Source organism: Staurois parvus, unplaced genomic scaffold (genome assembly GCF_062004578.1).
Source record: "Staurois parvus isolate SC_StPar_1 unplaced genomic scaffold, SC_StPar_1.0 ptg000562l, whole genome shotgun sequence".
Classification (NCBI taxonomy): domain Eukaryota; kingdom Metazoa; phylum Chordata; class Amphibia; order Anura; family Ranidae; genus Staurois; species Staurois parvus.
Genome location: NW_028318358.1, coordinates 8,362,537 through 8,384,006, shown reverse-complemented (window position 1 = coordinate 8,384,006; position 21,470 = coordinate 8,362,537). Strand labels below are relative to the sequence as shown.

Genomic DNA, 21,470 nt, shown 5'->3' with positions numbered 1-21,470 from the left:
CTGTACATGGATCAGTCGTCCTGGTCCCTTTGCAGAGAAACAGCCCCAAAGCATGATGTTGCCACCCCCATGCTTCACAGTAGGTATGGTGTTCTTTGGATGCAACTCAGCATTCTCTCTCCTCCAAACACGACGAGTTGTGTTTCTACCAAACAGTTCTATTTTGGTTTCATCTGACCATATGACATTTTCCCAATCCTCTTCTGGATCATCCAAATGCTCTCTAGCAAACTTCAGACGGGCCCGGACATGTACTGGCTTAAGCAGGGGGACACGTCTGGCACTGCAGGATCTGAGTCCCTGGCGGCGTAGTGAGTTACTGATGGTAGCCTTTGTTACGTTGGTCCCAGCTCTCTGCAGGTCATTCACTAGGTCCCCCCGTGTGGTCCTGGGATTTTTGCTCACCGTTCTTGTGATCATTTTGACCCCACGGGGTGAGATCTTGCATGGAGCCCCAGATCGAGGGAGATTATCAGTGGTCTTGTAGGTCTTCCATTTTCTAATTATTGCTCCCACAGTTGATTTGTTCACACCAAGCTGCTTGCCTATTGCAGATTCAGTCTTCCCAGCCTGGTGCAGGTCTACAATTTTGTTTCTTGTGTCCTTCGACAGCTCTTTGGTCTTCACCATAGTGGAGTTTGGAGTGTGACTGTTTGAGGTTGTGGACAGGTGTCTTTTATACTGATAACAAGTTCAAACAGGTGCCATTGATACAGGTAATGAGTGCAGGACAGAGGAGCCTCTTAAAGAAGAAGGTACAGGTCTGTGAGAGCCAGAAATCTTGCTTGTTTGTAGGTTACCAAATACTTATTTTCCACCATAATTTGCAAATAAATTCTTTCCAATCAGCCAATGTGATTGTCTGGATTTTTTTGCTCATTTTGTCTTTCATAGTTGAGGTCTACCTATGATGCCAATTACAGGCCTCTCTCATCTTTTTAAGTGGGAGAACTTGCACAATTGGTGGCTGACTAAATACTTTTTTGCCCCACTGTATATGTATATATACACATACTCACATACACACACAGTAATACCTCGGTTTACGAATTTAATTCGTTCTGCAGGACTTTTCGTATAGCGAAAAATTTGTAAACTGAAACGCCGTTTCCCATAGGAATGCATTGAAAATCCGTTCCTGAGGTCAGAAAAAAGTAAACGCTACTAAAATACCGCATGAGTTATTTTATCAAGTCATGCGGTATTTTAGTAGTGACAACCATGTGTTAAAGATTCAGCTGGCAGCAGGGTTCCCCACTGGCAGCTGAATGTAAAAGAATTGACGGCAATTAAAAAATTTAAAAACAGACATGGGGTCCCTCCCATCCATACCAAGCCCTTCGGGTCTGGTATGGATTTTGAGGGGAACTCTCGTAGCAACGCAAAAAAAAAAAAAAAAAAAATATGGTGTGGGGGTCCCCTCAAAATCCACACTAGACCCTTATCCGAGCATGCAGCCTGGCAGGGCAGGAAAGGTGGGGAGACTAGCAAGCGCCCCCTCCCCTCCTGAACCATACCAGGCCACATGCCCTCAACACTGTCTTTGGCAAGTCCTTTATTAAAAGAAAAATCTAAAATAATGTCCCCCAAAGTAGATCCAATGTCAATCACAATGCCTGCTGCCACAGACAACCACCGGCTAGGGTTGTGGGGAAGAGGCCCTTGTCAGCCCCAAAGCGACCCCCCCCTCCCCCCCATGTTGAGGGCCTGGTACGGTTCAGGAGGATGGGGGGGCACTCGCTCTTCCCCTCCCCCTCCTTTCCTGACCTGCCAGGCTGCATGCTCAGATAAGGGTCTGGTATAGATTTTGGAGTGGGAGTTCCCCTCAAAATCCATACCAGACACGAAGGGCTTGGTATGGATGGGAGGAGGGACCCCACGCTGGTTTTTTTTTTTTTATTATGGTGCTAGTTTTAAATGTAATAACCACTTTTTTTTTTCTTCACTATAGCTCAGAAATTCACTTTCCCCCCAGCTAAAAGAAAGTTTTCTTTTAGTTTACTTCCCCAAGTTAAAAGAAAATGTTTCCTTTTAGTTTCTTAAAAGAAACAAAAAGTTTCCTTTAACTCTGGGGAAAGTAACAGCTAATCTTGTGAGCTATAGTGAAGAAAAAAAAAAGAAAAAAAAAGCCCAGCAATTGCATATAAAAATCAGCAGACATACACTTCATATTGTGAAAAAAAAATTTATACATCGAGGCATTATTTTCAAATTTTCATTCGTAAACCGAAATTATGTTAACTGAGGCATTCGTAAACTGAGGTACCACTATATATATTAATTTTTTTTTCATGTTCTGCACTTTTATTTATAAATACGGGATGGACAATGTCTGTGGGCATACTACAACCTCTGTAGACAGAGGTCTGGCTAAACAATATTGGCGAAGGAAATTGTCTTGCGCAAGGGCTGACCACATCTATGCAGCATTGGTTTTAAAGGGCCGCCATGCCTGCATTTGCCCCCAGGAAAAAAAGGGTCCTGCTAAAAATGCAGCGGCTGGCCGATTTCCCTGCGGTTCATGCGCCTGCAAATGGTCTGCATTTTTAGATGCGTGGGACTCACTGGGATTCTTGCACCCACATAGATATGAACCATGTCTAAGCCAAGTAATATATTCACCTTTTCTCTTCTCCATTGATATAACATGTAACATTCAAAGCAAAATGTTTATGGAAAGCTCACTAACTGAAATGGTTAAAATTAACACAGCATTACTGGCCTAATCTACAACTAAGAGCTACTGCACATGGGCAGCTGAGCCCAGGCAGTATAAATTCCAGCAAGAACACTAAACAACATGTTAGTTGGGTTTTAAAGAGTAATGCAGGCCATAGATGGATCGAAAATCGGCCGATTTTTCGGCCAAAAATAAAATCGGCCGATTTTCGGATCGTTAGTGGGCGATTTGGTCGGCCGTTTTTCGGTATTTTGGCCGTTTTTTTTTTTCGGTAAAGTTGGAAAAAAATCGGCCGATTTTGCCGATCGGCCGATTTTCGCGGCAATTAGTGGGCAAATCGGCCGATTTTTTACCGATAAAAAATCTGCGCATGAGCAGTGACCTGCAAGAGGAAGACAAAAAGAAGAAAAAGAAGAAGAGGAAGAGGATGAAGAAGAGGATGAAGAAGAATAAGAGGAAGAAGAAGAGGATGAAGAAGAAGAGGATGAGGATGAAGAAGAGGATGAGGATGAAGAAGAAGAAGATGAAGAAGAAGAAGAAGAAGAGGATGAGGATGATGATGAAGAAGAGGATGAGGAAGAAGAGGATGAGGATGAAGAAGAGGATGAGGATGAAGAAGAGGATGAGGATGAAGAAGAGGATGAGGAAGAAGAAGAAGAAGATGAAGAAGAGGATGAGGATGAAGAAGAAGAAGAAGAGGATGAGGATGATGATGATGAAGAAGAAGAGGATGAGGATGAAGAAGAAGAGGATGAGGATGAAGAAGAGGAGGATGATGAGGAAGAAGAAGAGGATGAGGATGATGAGGAAGAAGAGGATGATGATGATGAAGAAGAATAGGATGAGGATGCAGAAGAAGATGAGGATTAAGAAGAAGAAGAAGAGGATGAGGATGAAGAAGAGGATGAGGATGAAGAAGAGGATGAGGATGAAGAAGAGGATGAGGATGAAGAAGAGGATGAGGATGAAGAAGAAGAAGAGGATGAGGATGAAGAAGAGGATGAGGATGAAGAAGAAGAAGATGAGGATGAAGAAGATGAGGATGAAGAAGAAGAAGAGGATGAAGAAGAAGAAGAAGAAGTAGGATGAAAATAAGAAGAATTCCAGTCCAGCAAAGTGTCTCTGCAGAGAGCTCCGCTATTTCTGACAGTTCTCTGACAGTTCCTTGACATTTACAGCGGTTGAAACATTGTATCTATTTGTTTCCGAATAAAAACATCTGTATCCTAAATGGAAACAAATAGATACATTGTTGCAACTTCTATAAATGTCAAGGAACTGTCAGAGAACTGTCAAAGAAATAGCAGAGCTCTCTGCAGGGACACTTTTTGCCGGCTCTAGACGGGTAGAAAATCGGCCGATTTTTTTTACCATTGATGGTAACGTCGGCCACTTGAACAACCGATTTTTCGTTTTTTAAAAGAAAAATCTGCAGTTTTTCTCCCCATCTATGCCCTGCATAAGGCTGGCCATACACTATACAATTTTCTGTCCAATTTCCTTTAGATTTACCTTCAACTATGTAGTGCAAGGGCCTGTCTAATTGGATACAATTGAAAGTGTGGTTTAAGTTTGACCTCATATTATATGGTTTTTGGTAAATCTAAAGCAAAATTCTCAAGAAAATTGTATAAAGTATGGCCAGCCTAACTCCAGTTTAGTTGAGAAAAAGCATTCCCCTCTGAATGATCTATGTTCATTGCAGGGATTTTAATATACTTTGTTGCACATTCCTTCGTTATTGTGAAACAACGGCTACCTGTGTCCATGTACAGCGTGATCTGTATGGGAGTGGTTTTACAATTTTCAATCAGTTGCTGCACCTGCAGGATTCTAATGAGGAAAGTAATGGGGTCAGCATCCCTTTAGATGTGATTTCCCTTTAGGAGTATCTCACCAAAGATGGTATTTTGTTGCAGGGGATGCCAAATATTATGTGCATCATAGTGCAGACTTTTGGAAAAAGCAGTGAGCCTATCACACAAGCAGGAATGACATTTCTGGGGAGCATTCCATTCACCATCTATGTGCAGAACACCTCCAGGTAGCCATATTGCATTTTATAGAAAAATACAGTGGCTGCAGCTTAAAAAGGAAAGGTAATTTTATAAAAAAAACTCAATTACAATCTGACTTGTGTAGCAATTGTATATACTATAATTTTTTTATTTGCCATTTTTTCCATGAAAGAGTTACCCTTTGAAGAAGTAGTAGGAAAGGCCAAAATAATCAGGGTCTAAAATGTTGCCTCCCCCCTGCTTATACGCATGCTGCATACCCTTCTTTCACTCTGCAGTGTAGTCATGAGATCGCACAGTTATGGCTCCTCTGTGTAGCTGTGCAAACCAACATCCCCTCCCACCAGCTTCTTTTTTTTTTTTTTATTACTACAAACAGTAAGCCACAGGTGTATAAGAAGTAGAAGTTTTATACCCCAATCATTTTAGCCTTTCCTACTACTTAAAATCTACCAGGATGTCCAATATTATATGGTTGCTGGTAAACCTGGGTATGTTGCTCAGTTAAAAGCTCACCATGTAAAGTTACTCAGAGACAAAGATGTCTATCAACACACCAATCATTGCCACTGTTCTCCCCTTCCCATTGACCTGGACAAGAATATTTCTGCTCGGAATGATACACAGCATATTTTAGGAATTAAATTCCCTCTCCACCCTAACCGGAGAACACAGGAATTCCTCCATGCTGAAGCGTCCTTTAAAAGAGATGATGAATGACAGAGGATTAACAGCCCCGGAGCACAAACTATTCCTAAATAGAATATCCATGCTATGGTTATATAGTCCATACAAACTGACAGCAATCTATGCCAAAGTGATCACTAGCAGAAATGAAATGGGATTCAAAAGGTAATGACTTAGATCCCAAAGTATTAGAAACGATGCACATTATAAAGACCCAAATCCTAAGAAGTAGGCAGAGGGCACAATTAAAATGTTTACTTGCTAAAAGCAGTTCTAGATGTAAGCAAGACTGACAGCATTTAGAAGACACATCACAATGTATGGAGCAAGGGATGGCAGCACTTGTGAGATTAGATGCGTCAGACACGACACTGATTGCTTGTTGAAGCAGATTTACTTGACAGCACTAGGTGGGAAAACAGTAGACAGTCATCTAGTGCTGGGAAAAAAAACAAAAAATAAAAAAACAAAAAACACAAAGACCAGCACTTACTACTAACACACAAAAAGCAGACTAGGGCTAAGGCCCTCTCACTATCTCAAACAGAACCAAGCACACCCTACATTCTATCAAAGGTGAGGACAGTCACAACAATCAGATAAACACTAGGAAGAAGCATGACATGCAACACCCAAGAAGCACTAAATCTGAATATACACAAGAGTACACTTGCAGATAGTTTGCTGCGTTCCGAGACAGGTAAACACCACCTTTGGCCACAGGATCTCTCTGAGCTATGGCCAAATTCAATCTGCCGATTACCTGCAACCACTATGTGTGCATCCAAAACGCAGCAAAAATGCAAACCCTGGATGCACATTGGCCAGGTCCAGGGTCAGAATTTGCATATAACCGATTGAAGTACAAATGTGACAGCAGTCACTGACACCTGCAGCTCTTCGCACAGTGCATGCATTGGCATTTACAACTCCCATGGGAATGCAGTCTAAGATGGGTAGAAATATTGATTATGAAGCATCACAAGTGAAAAGGATTAGGATGAGCAAACAATGAAGGAAGACAACACAGACTTGCACACATCAGACACAGGCATGTGGCAGGATCGATCAGACATTCTGATTAGGGAGCACACCAAATGGTCACACAGCAGACAGCAGGAATGTTTGATTCCTATCACCCGACGCCTGGGACATGTGGTTCCAGACAGCTAGTTTTTTTCTACCTTTAGCACTGCTGAGCAAGCGGCGGGCTCACCTGTCAGGTGGAAGCATTTGGGTGGCAGCGCTGCTGCCCAATTGCTTCCACACAGTGCCAGCCTCTCCTACTAACCCTCCCTCCCCCCCAGGAGATATCACAGGCTCCGCTTGCCCTTGTGCAGGCCCGGGACCGGCTCTACCGCCGTCAGCTAGAGGGAAGGGAGGTGAGCGGACATGTACACTCCCCTTCTTGTCCTGACCCCGCAGTGACGTTATGATGTCACTTCCGGGTCCCCGTTGAGAGATTCCCGGCCATGGAAGCCAGGAAAGAATGTAATACAGTGCGATGTGCACCGCATTACATTCAGTGGAGCACAGGGGAGACATGCAGGGTTTTTAGACCTTGGATGCCTCAATAAAGAGAACCCGTCAACAAAAAAGATCATCACATAGGGGACCTTGTCCCCTATGTGATGTGAAAAAACTTTTTTTTTTAATTGTAAAAAATTAAAGTTACACCCAAGCACATACCATCCCCCTCCCCTCAAACAACTGAGGCCCCCCACCCCCATAAATATGCATGTACAAATGTAAAACCACATGCTGGGGCGCCTACACAAACCGTCGATTGCGATACACATGTCATCTAGCACCAGACCTCCTCCGTAGCCTGATGACCTATAAGGAGCTTTAAAAGTATCTACCTATAGCAAATATAGGGTACTGAAGTTTGCTGCCATTTTACAAAATTTAAGGTTTGACAAGTTGGATATTTACTCAGTGCAACCTCATCTTTTATATTTTAAAAAAAAATAGGGTAATTTATTGCTTTTTTTTGTACCCTAAAATTAACTTTTTTTTTATATTTTACTGAAATTGGTAATATGTGACATAAAAAATTGGAACTACCACAATTTTATTCTCTAGAGTCTCTGCTTTCAGAAAATATATAATGTTTGGGGGTTTTATGTAATCTTCAGGCCTAAAAGCGAAAGGGATCAAGGATAAGCCCTAACTCACCCTGAGGAGCAGCCAATCGGTGCTCATTACACTGCAAGGTCTCTCCCCTCTCTGCTAGTCCCCAGGTGCGGTGCTGGAGACAGGCAGGGTGGGGAGAAGGAGATCAAGAGTGCAATGTTAAAAATATTAAAATGTTTAAGCCGACAAAGCCACTTTTGTTTTTAAAAGCCCCAGACATTCCTAATATCACCTCCGATTTAAATACAGTTTTGGTTAAAAACTTTTTTCTTTTTTAATCTGGACAAGTAGATTGGTGCACCGATTTAGTCACTGCACAGTAAGACAAGGGAGGATAGATCCTGTCCCCACAGTCACTTCTACACAGAGAAAAAAAAAAAAGTGTTTCTTTAAACGTGAATATACTTATCTTTGCAGCAGGCCGAGTGATGAAAAGCCACCACTTTGTTGCTTTTTATCCACATGCTGCGGTTCCTCTCATCAGCCTGTGTGTAAAAGCCACTGAAAGGAACTGCTGTGTACAATGAGGGTGACAGGTAGCCACCACAGCTGAATTAGGTACATGCAGTGTCCTGTTTAGAAGTGCCCTGTGGTGACTGGTCCTTTTAAAGTGATTCTATAGGCTAAAAATTTTTACCATAAAGTGATTGTAAATGCTCTTTTTTTTATTAAAATAACACGTTATACTTACCTCTTCTGTGTAATGGTTTGCTATGGGGCCAGTAAGCAGGCTTGCTTCTGTGCCCAGCTTTCTGTGCCCATTACCAAACTGAGCACGCCTTGGTACCACCCCATCCTTACTGAGAGATGCTGCTCTCGTGCACATGACTGGATAAAAGATAGGGCTCAAGCAAGTTGAGGGAAACCACATACAGAAGGTTTACCTTCGTGCAGAGAATGCAATTAAGGTAAAAAAAACCATCTGCCTATAGAACCACTTTAATACACTCAGCATTAAGGTAAAAAATGTCCCAGTGCTTACCTGGGACAAGTACCTGTCCCCCCTATACCTACATGACCCCCATCTTGTTCCAGTGTTATGCCCATCTGCAGTGTTGCTCATCTATGTTCCTCTCCTCACAGGCTTCAGTGATCACAGCGAGAGCCACTGGCTCCTGCTGCTGTCAATCAAATCATGTGACGAGGGAGTGGGATGCAGAGGTGAGCCGTGTGTGTACGCCTGCACATCTGCCCCCCTAGCAAGTGGATCGTTATGAGGGCACACAAAAAAAAAGGGAGGTGCTGAGAGCGCCAATGGGGGACCCCAGAAGAGGAAGTTCTGGGCTGCTCAGTGCAATACTATAGCACAGAGCAGGTAACTAGAACATGAACAAGAAAAATAGACTTTACAACCGCTTTAAGAACTCAGAAAAGGCAACATACAATTGGGTTGATGCACAAATTAGACAGCAAAATTAGGGAACAGCTCAGACTAGAAGCACGCTAACGCACACCAGGGAGAGCACAGAGATTCCTGCAAATCCCAAAATTACCCATAGCAGACAGAACACAAATGAGCAGGAAGCACAGGTTGGGTTGGACAGTCTCACACACTGGGACAGACCAGCCAGCACAGGTTGGGTTGGACAGTCTCACACACTGGGACAGACCAGCCAGCACAGGTTGGGATGGACAGTCATACTCCAAGCAGGCAGCATAGGTTGGGATGGACAGACACACCGTGACAGAGCAGGCAACACAGGTTGGGATGGACAGTTATACTCCAGTAGGCAGCACAGGTTGGGATGGACAGTCACACAGACCAGAACAGAGAAAGCAGCACAGGCTGGGGTTGACAGTCACACACACACCGACAGAGCAGGCAGCACAGGTTGAGGTGGACAGACACACACACCAAGACAGAGCAGGCAGCACAGGTTGGGATGGACAGTCACACCAGCCAGCACAGGCTGGGGTGGCCAGTCTCTCACACACACACCAGGACAGAGCAGGCAGCACAGGTTGGGGTGGACAGTCACACACTGGGACAAAGCAGGCAGCATAAGTTGGGGTGGCAGTCACACACACCGAGACAGAGCAGGCAGCACAGGTTGGGATAGACTGTCACACACACCAGGACAGAGCAGGCAGCACAGGCTGGGGTGGCAGTCACACACACACACACACACCAAAAGAGAGCAGGCAGCACAGGCTGGGGTGGGCAGTCACACTCCTGCAGGCAGCACAGGCTGGGGTGGGCAGTCACAGGTTGGTGCTGCCTGCACAGGCTGGGGTGGGCAGTCACAGGTTGGTGCTGCCTGCACAGGCTGGGGTGGGCAGTCACTCTCCAGCAGGCAGCACAGGCTGGGGTGGGCAGTCACTCTCCAGCAGGCAGCACAGGCTGGGGTGGGCAGTCACTCTCCAGCAGGCAGCACAGGCTGGGGTGGGCAGTCACTCTCCAGCAGGCAGCACAGGCTGGGGTGGGCAGTCACTCTCCAGCAGGCAGCACAGGCTGGGGTGGGCAGTCACTCTGCAGCAGGCAGCACAGGCTGGGGTGGGCAGTCACTCTGCAGCAGGCAGCACAGGCTGGGGTGGGCAGTCACTCTGCAGCAGGCAGCACAGGCTGGGGTGGGCAGTCACTCTGCAGCAGGCAGCACAGGCTGGGGTGGGCAGTCACACTCCAGCAGGCAGCACAGGCTGGGGTGGGCAGTCACACTCCAGCAGGCAGCACAGGCTGGGGTGGGCAGTCACACTCCAGCAGGCAGCACAGGCTGGGGTGGGCAGTCACACTCCAGCAGGCAGCACAGGCTGGGGTGGGCAGTCACACTCCAGCAGGCAGCACAGGCTGGGGTGGGCAGTCACACTCCAGCAGGCAGCACAGGCTGGGGTGGGCAGTCACACTCCAGCAGGCAGCACAGGCTGGGGTGGGCAGTCACACTCCAGCAGGCAGCACAGGCTGGGGTGGGCAGTCACACTCCAGCAGGCAGCACAGGCTGGGGTGGGCAGTCACACTCCAGCAGGCAGCACAGGCTGGGGTGGGCAGTCACTCTCCAGCAGGCAGCACAGGCTGGGGTGGGCAGTCACTCTCCAGCAGGCAGCACAGGCTGGGGTGGGCAGTCACTCTCCAGCAGGCAGCACAGGCTGGGGTGGGCAGTCACTCTCCAGCAGGCAGCACAGGCTGGGGTGGGCAGTCACTCTCCAGCAGGCAGCACAGGCTGGGGTGGGCAGTCACTCTCCAGCAGGCAGCACAGGCTGGGGTGGGCAGTCACTCTCCAGCAGGCAGCACAGGCTGGGGTGGGCAGTCACTCTCCAGCAGGCAGCACAGGCTGGGGTGGGCAGTCACTCTCCAGCAGGCAGCACAGGCTGGGGTGGGCAGTCACTCTCCAGCAGGCAGCACAGGCTGGGGTGGGCAGTCACTCTCCAGCAGGCAGCACAGGCTGGGGTGGGCAGTCACTCTCCAGCAGGCAGCACAGGCTGGGGTGGGCAGTCACTCTCCAGCAGGCAGCACAGGCTGGGGTGGGCAGTCACTCTCCAGCAGGCAGCACAGGCTGGGGTGGGCAGTCACACTCCAGCAGGCAGCACAGGCTGGGGTGGGCAGTCACACTCCAGCAGGCAGCACAGGCTGGGGTGGGCAGTCACACTCCAGCAGGCAGCACAGGCTGGGGTGGGCAGTCACACTCCAGCAGGCAGCACAGGCTGGGGTGGGCAGTCACACTCCAGCAGGCAGCACAGGCTGGGGTGGGCAGTCACACTCCAGCAGGCAGCACAGGCTGGGGTGGGCAGTCACACTCCAGCAGGCAGCACAGGCTGGGGTGGGCAGTCACACTCCAGCAGGCAGCACAGGCTGGGGTGGGCAGTCACACTCCAGCAGGCAGCACAGGCTGGGGTGGGCAGTCACAGGTTGGTGTTGCCTGCACAGGTTGGGGTGGGCAGTCATACTCCAGCAGGCAGCAGTCACCCAGCAGGGAGGGAGCGGAGCCAATACTCTGCTGGCACCAGAGGATGGACGTAGGGTGGAGCAGGCTCAGCGCTCAGACAGCTGTAGAGGGGAGACACCATACAGGTCTATGGGGAAGAAACACAGGGCTGGGAGCAGTGGAAGCAGACAAGGCCCCGTAGGGTGGAGCGGACTCCCGGACACACACAGCCAGCCCTGGGTGTGAACAGACAGTCTTGGCTGGAAGTGTAGACAGCCAGTCTGTACAATCCCACAAGCTGTCTCAGGCCTTTTCTTAAACCCGCCTCCCAGCAAGTTTTTATTGGTTCAGCCCCACATCATTTTTCAGTCTAGCACCTCCTATTGGTTCTTCCCCTCTAGTCTCCGGGAAAGGGGCGGCCCCCAAGTTTGGGCCCTCTAACTCTCTAGGGTATTTGCGGGCGCATGTTGTCCATACAGCGAGTGACAGATGGCGCATGTGTTACACGTGAACCATCCCCCGGTAACCGGGTCTCTTACCAGTTCGGGTCTCCGCATTCACCGAGTCGCCGAGCCTTTCTCCTCAGCCAGCGACCGACAGCAGCGCGCGGGCGCCCCGACAGACAACTCTCGCGAGAACACCATGGGCGGGGCACACGGCATCTTCGTGACGTACACAGCCGCCAGCTGACTGTCAGCGGATTCGGGCGGGGCTAACAAATGACAATTCTGGGGGCGGGGATTGCAGTACAAGTTTCGAGGACGATAGGGCGGAGCTAAGTGACATGACTGACATTTGAGGGCGTAGCGTTCTACCATCAACAGGTTGCATGAAAGCTAATCGTGAATAGGTGCAGAGCGGGCCCTGCTGGCCACACTGTGGAATCGCAGCTGTGCGTGCATTATGTAACAGTGATTTTTCTTTGCGGCATCATTGTGCGGGGCCATCAGATCACTGCAGGCTGTAGACATGTATTTCAGACGCTGTATCAAACATTTTAATAATGCGATTATGGATTTAAAAACGTTTGCTAAAGTTAGAACTAAAGGCACAACTTTTTGTTTTTTCATTTTGCATAGAATAAGAGTTATAACCCGTTAGTTTTATTTGTTGCCATCTGTGTTCCTTTGGGAAGATATCAGTTCACTTCCTGTCCCATAACCGAAACAGGAAGTGGGAGGAAATCCTGAGAAAATCGCTGGTAGTCACCAGAAGTAGTTTCCCCTCTGTTCCTGATTTGGGGATAACCCCAAATGTGGGATTATCTTTCACTTTTATTCTTAGTAATAATCATAAACAAGACACATAGGGAGAGTAAATCTCTCTAATGGGGACACAGCAATAAAAATTGAAAGGTGCTCTAATCCCTGTCCACTCTATCCAAAATGGAAAAAAAAAAGTCTTGCCACTTTTTAATCAGAGTATAGCATCAGGTCAGTAAACTCCTGGGATATTTATCTGGTCAGTTAAGTAGCAGAGGGGGTTGTTAATCAGTTTCAGCTGCTTTGGTGTTAATTAAATTAATAGGTGCACTAGATGGGCAACAGTGAGACGAACCCCAAAACATGGTTTTACAGGTGGAGGTCACTGGCATTTTGTTTTCCCTACTCATCTTTTCTGTTTTCACTAGATTTACATTTGGCTAGGGTCAGTGTCACTACTGGTAGCATGAGGCCATACCTGGACCCTACAGAGGTTGCACAGGCAGTCCAATTCCTGCAGGATGGCACGTAAATACATGCCATTGCCAGAAGGTCTCAAGAGCATGGAGGAGACTCCAGAAGACAGTCAGTTACTCTAGGAGAGCTGGACAGGGCCGTAGAAGGTCCTTAACCAATCAGCAGGACCAGTATCTGCTCCTTTGTGTAAGGAGGAACAGGATGAGCATTGCCAGAGCCCTACAAAATGACCTCCAGCAGGCTACTGGTGTGAATGTATCTGACCAAACAATCAGAAACAGACTTCATGAGGGTGGCCTGAGGGTCCGATGTCCTCTAGTGGGCCCTGTGCTCACTACCTGGCACCATAGATCTCGAATGGCATTTGCCATTGAACACCAGAATTGGCAGGTCCACCACTGGCACCCTGTGCTTTTCACAGATGAGAGCAGGTTCACCCTGAGCACATGTGACAGTCGTGAAAGGGTCTGGAGAAGCTGTGGAGAACGTTATGCTGAACATCATTCAGCATGACCGTTTTGGTGGTGGGTCAATGATGGTCTGGGGAGTCATATCCATGGAGGGATGCACAGACCTCTACAGGCTAGAGAATGGCACCCTGACTGCCATTAGTATCGGGATGAAATCCTTGGACCCATTGTCAGACCCTACGCTGGTGCAGTGGGTTCTGGGTTCCTCCTGGTGCACAACAATGCCCGGCCTCATGTGGCGAGAGTATGCTGGTAGTTCCTGGAGGATGAAGGAATTGATACCATTGAATGGCCTCCACACTCGCCTGACCTAAATCCAATAGAACACCTCTGGGATATCATGTTTCGGTCCATCCAATGCCGCCAGGTTGCACCTCAGACTGTCCAGGAGCTCAGTGATACCCTGGTCCAGATCTGGGAGGAAATACCCCAGGACATTATCCGTCGTCTCATTAGGAGCATGCCCCGACGTTGTCAGGCATGCATACAAGCACATGGGGGCCATACAAACTACTGAGTACCATTGTGAGTTGCTGCAATGAAATTGCAGTAAAATGGACTAGCCTGCTGCATAATTTTTTCACTTTGAGTTTTGGGATGTCTTTGAATTCAGTCCTCTTTAAGTTGATAATTTTCATTTCCATCAAACAATGGGGCATCCTTATGTTCCTAACACATTACCCAGTCCATATCAGTATAGATATCCAGCATGACATTTTTCCCCATTGAGATCTGATGTGTTTTCAAAGTGTTCCTTTAATTTTTTTGAGCAGTGTACTTTAAAGTGGAACTTTAGCCAGAAAATGAAGCCCTGCTAGATTACTTCACGCTGGCCCCTTTTGCAGGTATAGCTATGTAAAACATTAAAAATAAGTGCCTATTATGTTTAAAATCCAGCAATACACTGTCCCACCCCACTCTCCACATGCTGAGTTGTTCTTATTTTTAGGCACTGTGCCAAATTTGTAGAGGCCGATTTGCTGACAGCCTAATGATCTGGACTTCAGTAAAATGGCAGCCTCCAGCAAGAAGAAACAGGAGCAAAGCTGGAGGCAATTTACAGCACATTGATAGCAAAATTATTAATGTGGAATGTACAGTATGTTGTTTGCTAAAGAACATTTATCAAGTTGTTATGGGTAAAGTTCCAGTTTGAAGTTCAAGTATATGCAATGCCAAACTTTTTCTCGGTTTGGTTAAAACTGCTGCCAGGGTTTTTTTTTTTCCCCAGCATCCTTTTGCTACTTGGTGAGAGAAGCCCCCACTGGAAGATTCTCCATGTATTCCTGTTTTGATGATTTTGGATTTCCCCTCACTTTTAGTCCCAGGTGTCACCAGGACAAATGGAGAGCATGAATCTCCCTACAGGCAATACTGACAAAAATAAAAGCCCCAGAGAGATTCTAATCCCTCACCACTCTATCCAAGATTTAAAAACAACAGAAGTTAAAAGTTTTGGATTTAGATGCAATTTAAAACTTAGTTCACATAGGTGTCACCCTGACCGCCCACCTACAAAATGACACGTTCAGGTCCATCTCCATTGTTTTGGCTGCAATGCAGCAAGTTTAACTTGGCACGGCAATGGGTCCATGCCATAACCACGTGCCAATTCCTTGGCATGCAGCTGCTACAAGGTATGGTGATGCAAAATCCCCCCTGGGAGTGGAAAAAACATTCAGGAGGTGGTAGCAATGCTTCCTGAACACGCACAAACTGCTGCATTAACATATGAAAAATTGAAAGGGATTGAGAAGAATGCAGTGCGTGTAACCAAACATGCGGGCAGAGTCAACAAAGATGATGTTGCTTAATGGCATATGGTTTGCAGTGTTCTCTTATAAATTTATTTACATATTGCTATGATATTATAACCCGAATTAAAAGGATCCATAAAATAAGAATATGTTCTTTGTAAGGGTTCATGCACATGGACGTTTCTATGCCTAGCATATGTTTCCAGGTGCTTTCCTGCACTCAGGGAGCCTGGGTTTCCTTGCATCAGTGTTTACAAGACCCACATATGTGCATGAGGGTGTTCTCGAACACAAAATGTTGAATTCAATACATAATACATACCTGCGTGGCTAAATGTTGATGTACAGAAGCATTGAAGGGCAGATTGTAAGTGCTACCTGTGGCTCCCCACAAGTGGGAAAGTGCCACAAAATGCCTAAAAAGCCCATGTCCCAGTGGCAATAAAGAATGTCCTTATTCTGCAAAAATAACCCATACACACTGCTTAATGGCCCTGTAATCTATTTTTCATTAAATCAATTCTTAGTGTTTTTCCTGCCTCCTTCTCCCTTTTTCCCCTTACTTCCATTTGTTTGGCAGTGCACGTTATTAGCAGTAATGTGCACTGCTCTATGCACATTACAAATCCCATAGGCCATGGGTCCTCTAGGACAAGGGCATAAGAGGTTGGCTATATACCTACTTACACCAGGACAGGGTTTTTCAACTAGGGTTCCTCTAGAGCAGTGATGGCGAACCCGTGGCACGCGTGCCACAGCCGGCACGCCGAGCCTTATCTGTGGGCACGCCAGGAGAATACCGTATTTTTCGCTCCATAAGACGCACTTTTTTTCCCCCAAAAAAGGGGGGAAAATGTCAGTGCGTCTTATGGAGCGAATATAGAGCGGCCGGTCCGGTATTTCCACCACCGCCGTGTCAGAATACCGGGCCGGCCGCTCAGCTCTGCAGTGGGACCGTACCTGTCCCTCTATCCAGCGGCGCGCTGTCTTCCCGGCTTCTGTAGTGTGCGTGACAGCTGGGTCCCAAGTGCGCATGCGCAAGAAGCAGTGCTCTTTGTGAATGGTAAGGCGGTACCTGGGACACATGACAGATCCCAGAAGCCGCCGGACCAATCACAAAGTGCAGCGGTTCTCGCGCATGCGCACTGGGCATCCGGCTGTCCGACGAGCGCCCACACTACAGAAGCCGGGAAGACAGCGCGCGGCTGGATAAAGGAACAGGTAAGATAAAAAAAAAACTCTGCGGAAGTAAGAGCGGGTACCTGTCAAATTCAGGTACCCGCTCCCCCTCCCTCCCCAAAGGTCAGCAGTCATCTGTACTGTCCGCAGTCTCTGGTCATCCCTGTGCTTTCCGCAGTCTCTGGTCATCTCTTGTACTGTCCGCAGTCTCTGGTCATCCCTGTACTGTCCGCAGTCTCTGGTCATCCCTGTACTGTGTCCGCAATCTCTGGTCATCCCTGTACTGTCCGCAGTCTCTGGTCATCCCCTGTACTGTCCGCAGTCTCTGGTCATCCCCTGTACTGTGTCCGCAGTCTCTGGTCATCTCCTGTACTGTGTCCGCAGTCTCTGGTCATCTCCTGTACTGTGTCCGCAGTCTCTGGTCATCCCTGTACTGTGTCCGCAGTCTCTGGTCATCCCTGTACCGTGTCCGCAGTCTCTGGTCATCTCCTGTACCGTGTCCGCAGTCTCTGGTCATCTCCTGTACCGTGTCCGCAGTCTCTGGTCATCTCCTGTACCGTGTCCGCAGTCTCTGGTCATCTCCTGTACCGTGTCCGCAGTCTCTGGTCATCTCCTGTACCGTGTGCGCAGTCTCTGGTCATCTCCTGTACCGTGTCCGCAGTCTCTGGTCATCTCCTGTACCGTGTCCGCAGTCTCTGGTCATCTCCTGTACCGTGTCCGCAGTCTCTGGTCATCTCCTGTACCGTGTCCGCAGTCTCTGGTCATCCCTGTACCGTGTCCGCAGTCTCTGGTCATCCCTGTACCGTGTCCGCAGTCTCTGGTCATCCCTGTACCGTGTCCGCAGTCTCTGGTCATCCCTGTACTGTTAATTAGTTTGCACTACTGTACGAGTTGTTTTTTCTAAACCAAAAGCTCGATATTCAGGTTTCATTGCAGTGTTGGCACTTTGAAAGAAATAAGTTGGTTTTGGGTTGCAGTTTGGGCACTCGGGCTCAAAAAGGTTCGCCATCACTGCTCTAGAGGTTGCTAGGGGTTCCTTGAGCGATTTCGGTCTCTCAGATAAGTTTCCACTGACACCATTAATCTTTTTAGCTATCTATAAGGGGGTAATTCTTCCCAGTAACCACAAGTACAAGGAGCATTCTTCCCACTGAGCATCACACTGATGTATCATGAGTTACAGATATAGTCAATTTTAGCAGGGGTTCCCTGAGACTTGAAAGTTATCTTAGGAGTTCCTTTGTCTTGAAAAGGTTGAGAAAGACTGCACTAGGACCATGAAGAATGAACAAAGCCACCCTCTAACAGAAGAAATATAATTTATTTTAAAAACCAACTAGAGTTTAGTGTCAATTTAAGGCTAAGTTCACCTCGATGCAGGTTGCATTTGATGCATTTTTCCGGCACGCTTTGCGTTTTTTGAACATGCGTTTTTGATGCTTATTTTTGGCTAATAGAAAAGTATGACAGTTCTATTCATGTAGTGTGACTTTGGTGCAGCTTCACACTCCTGGCACTCAAGTAGCATCAAAGTAGTGCAGGAACTTTTATGTATCCAAAGTCACACGTTTGGGTTAAATGTTAGGGTTATGGGCAACCCTTAACCCTAACATTTAACCCTTAACTCTAACCCCAACATACACCTTTGGATGCAAAATTCCTGTACTACTGTGATGCTACTTGAGTGCCAGAGAGTGTAAAGTCGCATCACAGTTGCACTACATGAACAGAACTGTCATACTTTCCTATTCGCAAAAAAACACAAACCGCATTCCAAAAACCACAAAACGCATCATAAATGCAACACTTGAGTTTTTGGTGTGGGTCCATTGAAGTCTATTACATGCAAAACACAATCTAGTGCAGGAAAAAAAGTCCCTGACCCTTTCCAAAAAATGCACCAGCTCAAAATGCATATATGTGCACTAGATGCATAGGAAACCATGTTAAATGGACTGTAGTGCATTTCTTCAAACTAGAAATCGCACTGAAACCTGCAGAAGTGTGAACCTAGGGTAAGAGAGGTGTTGCTTTGGGAGCCAAATGTTGTTTGCCTACAGCAATGGATTTTTTATACACGCACCAGCCACTTTATTAGGTCCACCTTGCTAGTACCGGGTCAGACCCTCGTTTGCCTTCAGAACTGCCTTAATTCTTCATGGCATAAATTCAACAACGTGTTGGAAACATTCCTCAGAGATTTTGGTCCATTTTGACATAAGTTACTGTTACCTTTCTATCATCTCGAAACAGTCTGCCCATTCCCCTCTGACATCAAGGTATTTTCATTCACACAACTGCTGCTCACTGGATATTTTCTCTTTTTCAGACCACTCTCTGTAAACCCTAGAGATGGTTGTGCGTGAAAATGCCAGTAGAGCAGCAGTTGCCCATCTGGCACCACCAACCATGTTCAAAGTCACTTAAATCCCCTTTTTTCCTCCATTCTGATGCTTGGTTTGAACTTCAGCAAGTTGTCCACCACATCTAGATGCCTAAAGGCATTGAGTTGCTGCCATGTGATTGGCTGATTAGCAATTTGTGTTACCAAGCAATTGAACAGGTGTACCTAATAAAGTGGCTGGTGAATGTACAATGGAGGACTTTTTTATTCTATAGGAGGAATAAAAATTGTACAACTATACCCTACTAAAATGCCCATTTTTCATGGTTTTTTTTGTTTTGTTTTGTTATTTTCTTAAACCATGAAAATGCTCACAACTATCACCCTTGCCCTCATTTCAACTGTTGTGATGTCCAGTCTGTTTAGAGCTCACATTGCATTATTGTGATGGTTGAAAAGGAAAAGCGCCTAAAAATATCCATCATCTGAGAAACTGATTTCCCACGCGTCTCCTTTGCCTCGTGGAATATGCAGTGTTTCCAAAACACAGAAACAACCGTAATAAACAGCACAGCTGCTAATATCACGGCAACAACAAGCAGTCCTGGCAGAGAGGTCAGGCAGCTGCTCGGACACTTCAGAAAGGAGGTGGTGCTCATTCTGACCAGCCTTTTATGAATGCAGTGCTTTCTACTTTAGAATTGTTCATATTTTCTAAGAAAAAAGGAAATGCCTAGGATCTGGCTTATTGCCAAGTTCCAATGACTGAGCATGTGTGTAGTTCACTATATAAACATAAATGTTATAAAGTTTTAAATCATCAGGTTTTGCTTAAAATGTTTATTATATGAAACAAAAGCCATGACAGTTGTTTATGGTAGTAAACGAAATGATTTCCAGCTTTTAGATCTACTTGAACTTGGAGGGGGACCCCATGAAGATGGGGGGGGGGGAAGGCATATGATCAAGATTCATGTACATTTCTCTACTTAACCCTTCTGTTTTCATAGAGGGTTTAGTTGTACTTTAACTTCCCCATGTACTGTATCATTTTGGGTGTAATGTGATTACCTGTATACCTTGCATAAATCTGGCTGCTCTAACATACGTACTGTTTATCATTGTCTTAGGGCGGTTTCACACTAGACAGTACATGTGCAGAGCAATGTACCTGCGGTTTTTGTTCAGGTTACCAACAGTTTTCCATAGACTTCTATTAGAGCGCGCATTTTCTGAAAGCGAACGAAAAGTCATGCATGCTGTATCTTTGCCGCACATTCAGAAAACACACCAAAAATGTGAAAACTAATAGAAGTCTATGTGAAACCGTAAGAGCGCTGCAGCCATACCACAGCATGTCAATGTGAAATTGCCTTTAGGTTTTGTGTTTTGCTGTGCGTTTTGACATTTTCAGAAACGCACTACAATCCATTTAACTTGATTTCCTATGGGTCATGTTCACATCCAGTGCTGTATTTAGTGTTCGTGCTGCCCTAGGCTTCACAAAAATCGCCCTCCCACCACAGAGAGACCCTGACACCGACCAACATCCCCCCTCCCCCCACACCGGAGAGAGCCTTCCACTACCACCGCCCCCCATACAGTGGCAAACTCCCCCCACCCCGGCGAGAGAGAAGACACTCACCTTCACAGCTCCAGACATCCCCGGGAACAAGAGTCGGGCTCTACATACACCACCAAGCATCCTGCAGCCGCTCTCAGATCCCGCCTGCTCCCCATGCTGCGTGTGTCCCTTCTTCCATCCCATCTTTCGGGACCCCCTGAAAAATGCCGCCCTAGGCAAATGCCTTGTGGTAAATACACCCCTGTTCACATCTGTGCGTTTTCAACCAATGTGTTTTCTGGAAAGGGTCAGGGACTTGCCCACAGCAGGTTGCATTTTTAATTCCATAGACTTTAATAGGAATCTGCTCCAATATTGTTCATAGGGGGGGGCAGATTTTTTCCATGTTTAACCCCTCTCTGGCATCCCCTTTAAAAGTTCTTAACGCCCACGGGGCAAGAAGGATCGGCAATCATGTGACCCACTGTGGTCACATGACTGAAAGCTGGTGCCAACAGCTACCAATGTTTCTAAGGACCAAGAGCCACTTTTGGCAGCTTGGCCTTTGTTCCCACACGGTGATGCATATTTGCAGTATGTGGGCATTAAAGCCCTGCTTTTTGCAACCGTGCATATGGGTTAGTGCGGCATTATGGGGCAACATAAAAAAAAACAAAAAAAAACACAACACAAATCAAATGCTTGGGGGGAATCCTTAAAACTGCACACAAAATTACAGGACAAAATGCATTACTCTTTTAAAAGTGGCAAAAGCATGCAGGCAACATGTGGCCCTCTTCCAACCATACCATGTGCTTGTCATCACTGGGAAGGGTTTCAGCAAAGCCCCCACCTTACAAGGCACTCTATCCCCACATTGAACAATGCCTGTGATTGCGCTCTCAGACAGCGCAGATCACAGGGCATAGCAGCTCTGTGCCTTGTAATGCTTATGGGCCACTGTCAACCAGTGATTGATGGATTGATTTGGGTGGTGGGAAGGGACCACCAATGATTATGTGGTTGCTGAGAAGGTGGGGGTAATTAAAGTACCACTGACCACCAATAATTGTAAAATTTGTTTTTGTCTTCGACTAAC

The 21,470-nt window shown here is 46.8% G+C and overlaps 1 protein-coding gene across 1 annotated transcript in view; it reads right to left on the bottom strand.

Annotated features, from left to right (window-relative positions):
* LOC149450807 (cyclic AMP-dependent transcription factor ATF-7-like) overlaps positions 1 to 12,027 on the bottom strand; it is a 151,561-nt gene extending 139,534 nt beyond the window's left edge. Inside the window, exon 1 of the mRNA XM_089691435.1 lies at positions 11,918 to 12,027. The gene's annotated coding sequence lies outside the window, so the exon portion shown is untranslated. The remainder of the gene's footprint in view (positions 1 to 11,917) is intronic.
* Between the last annotated feature and the right edge of the window lie 9,443 nt (positions 12,028 to 21,470).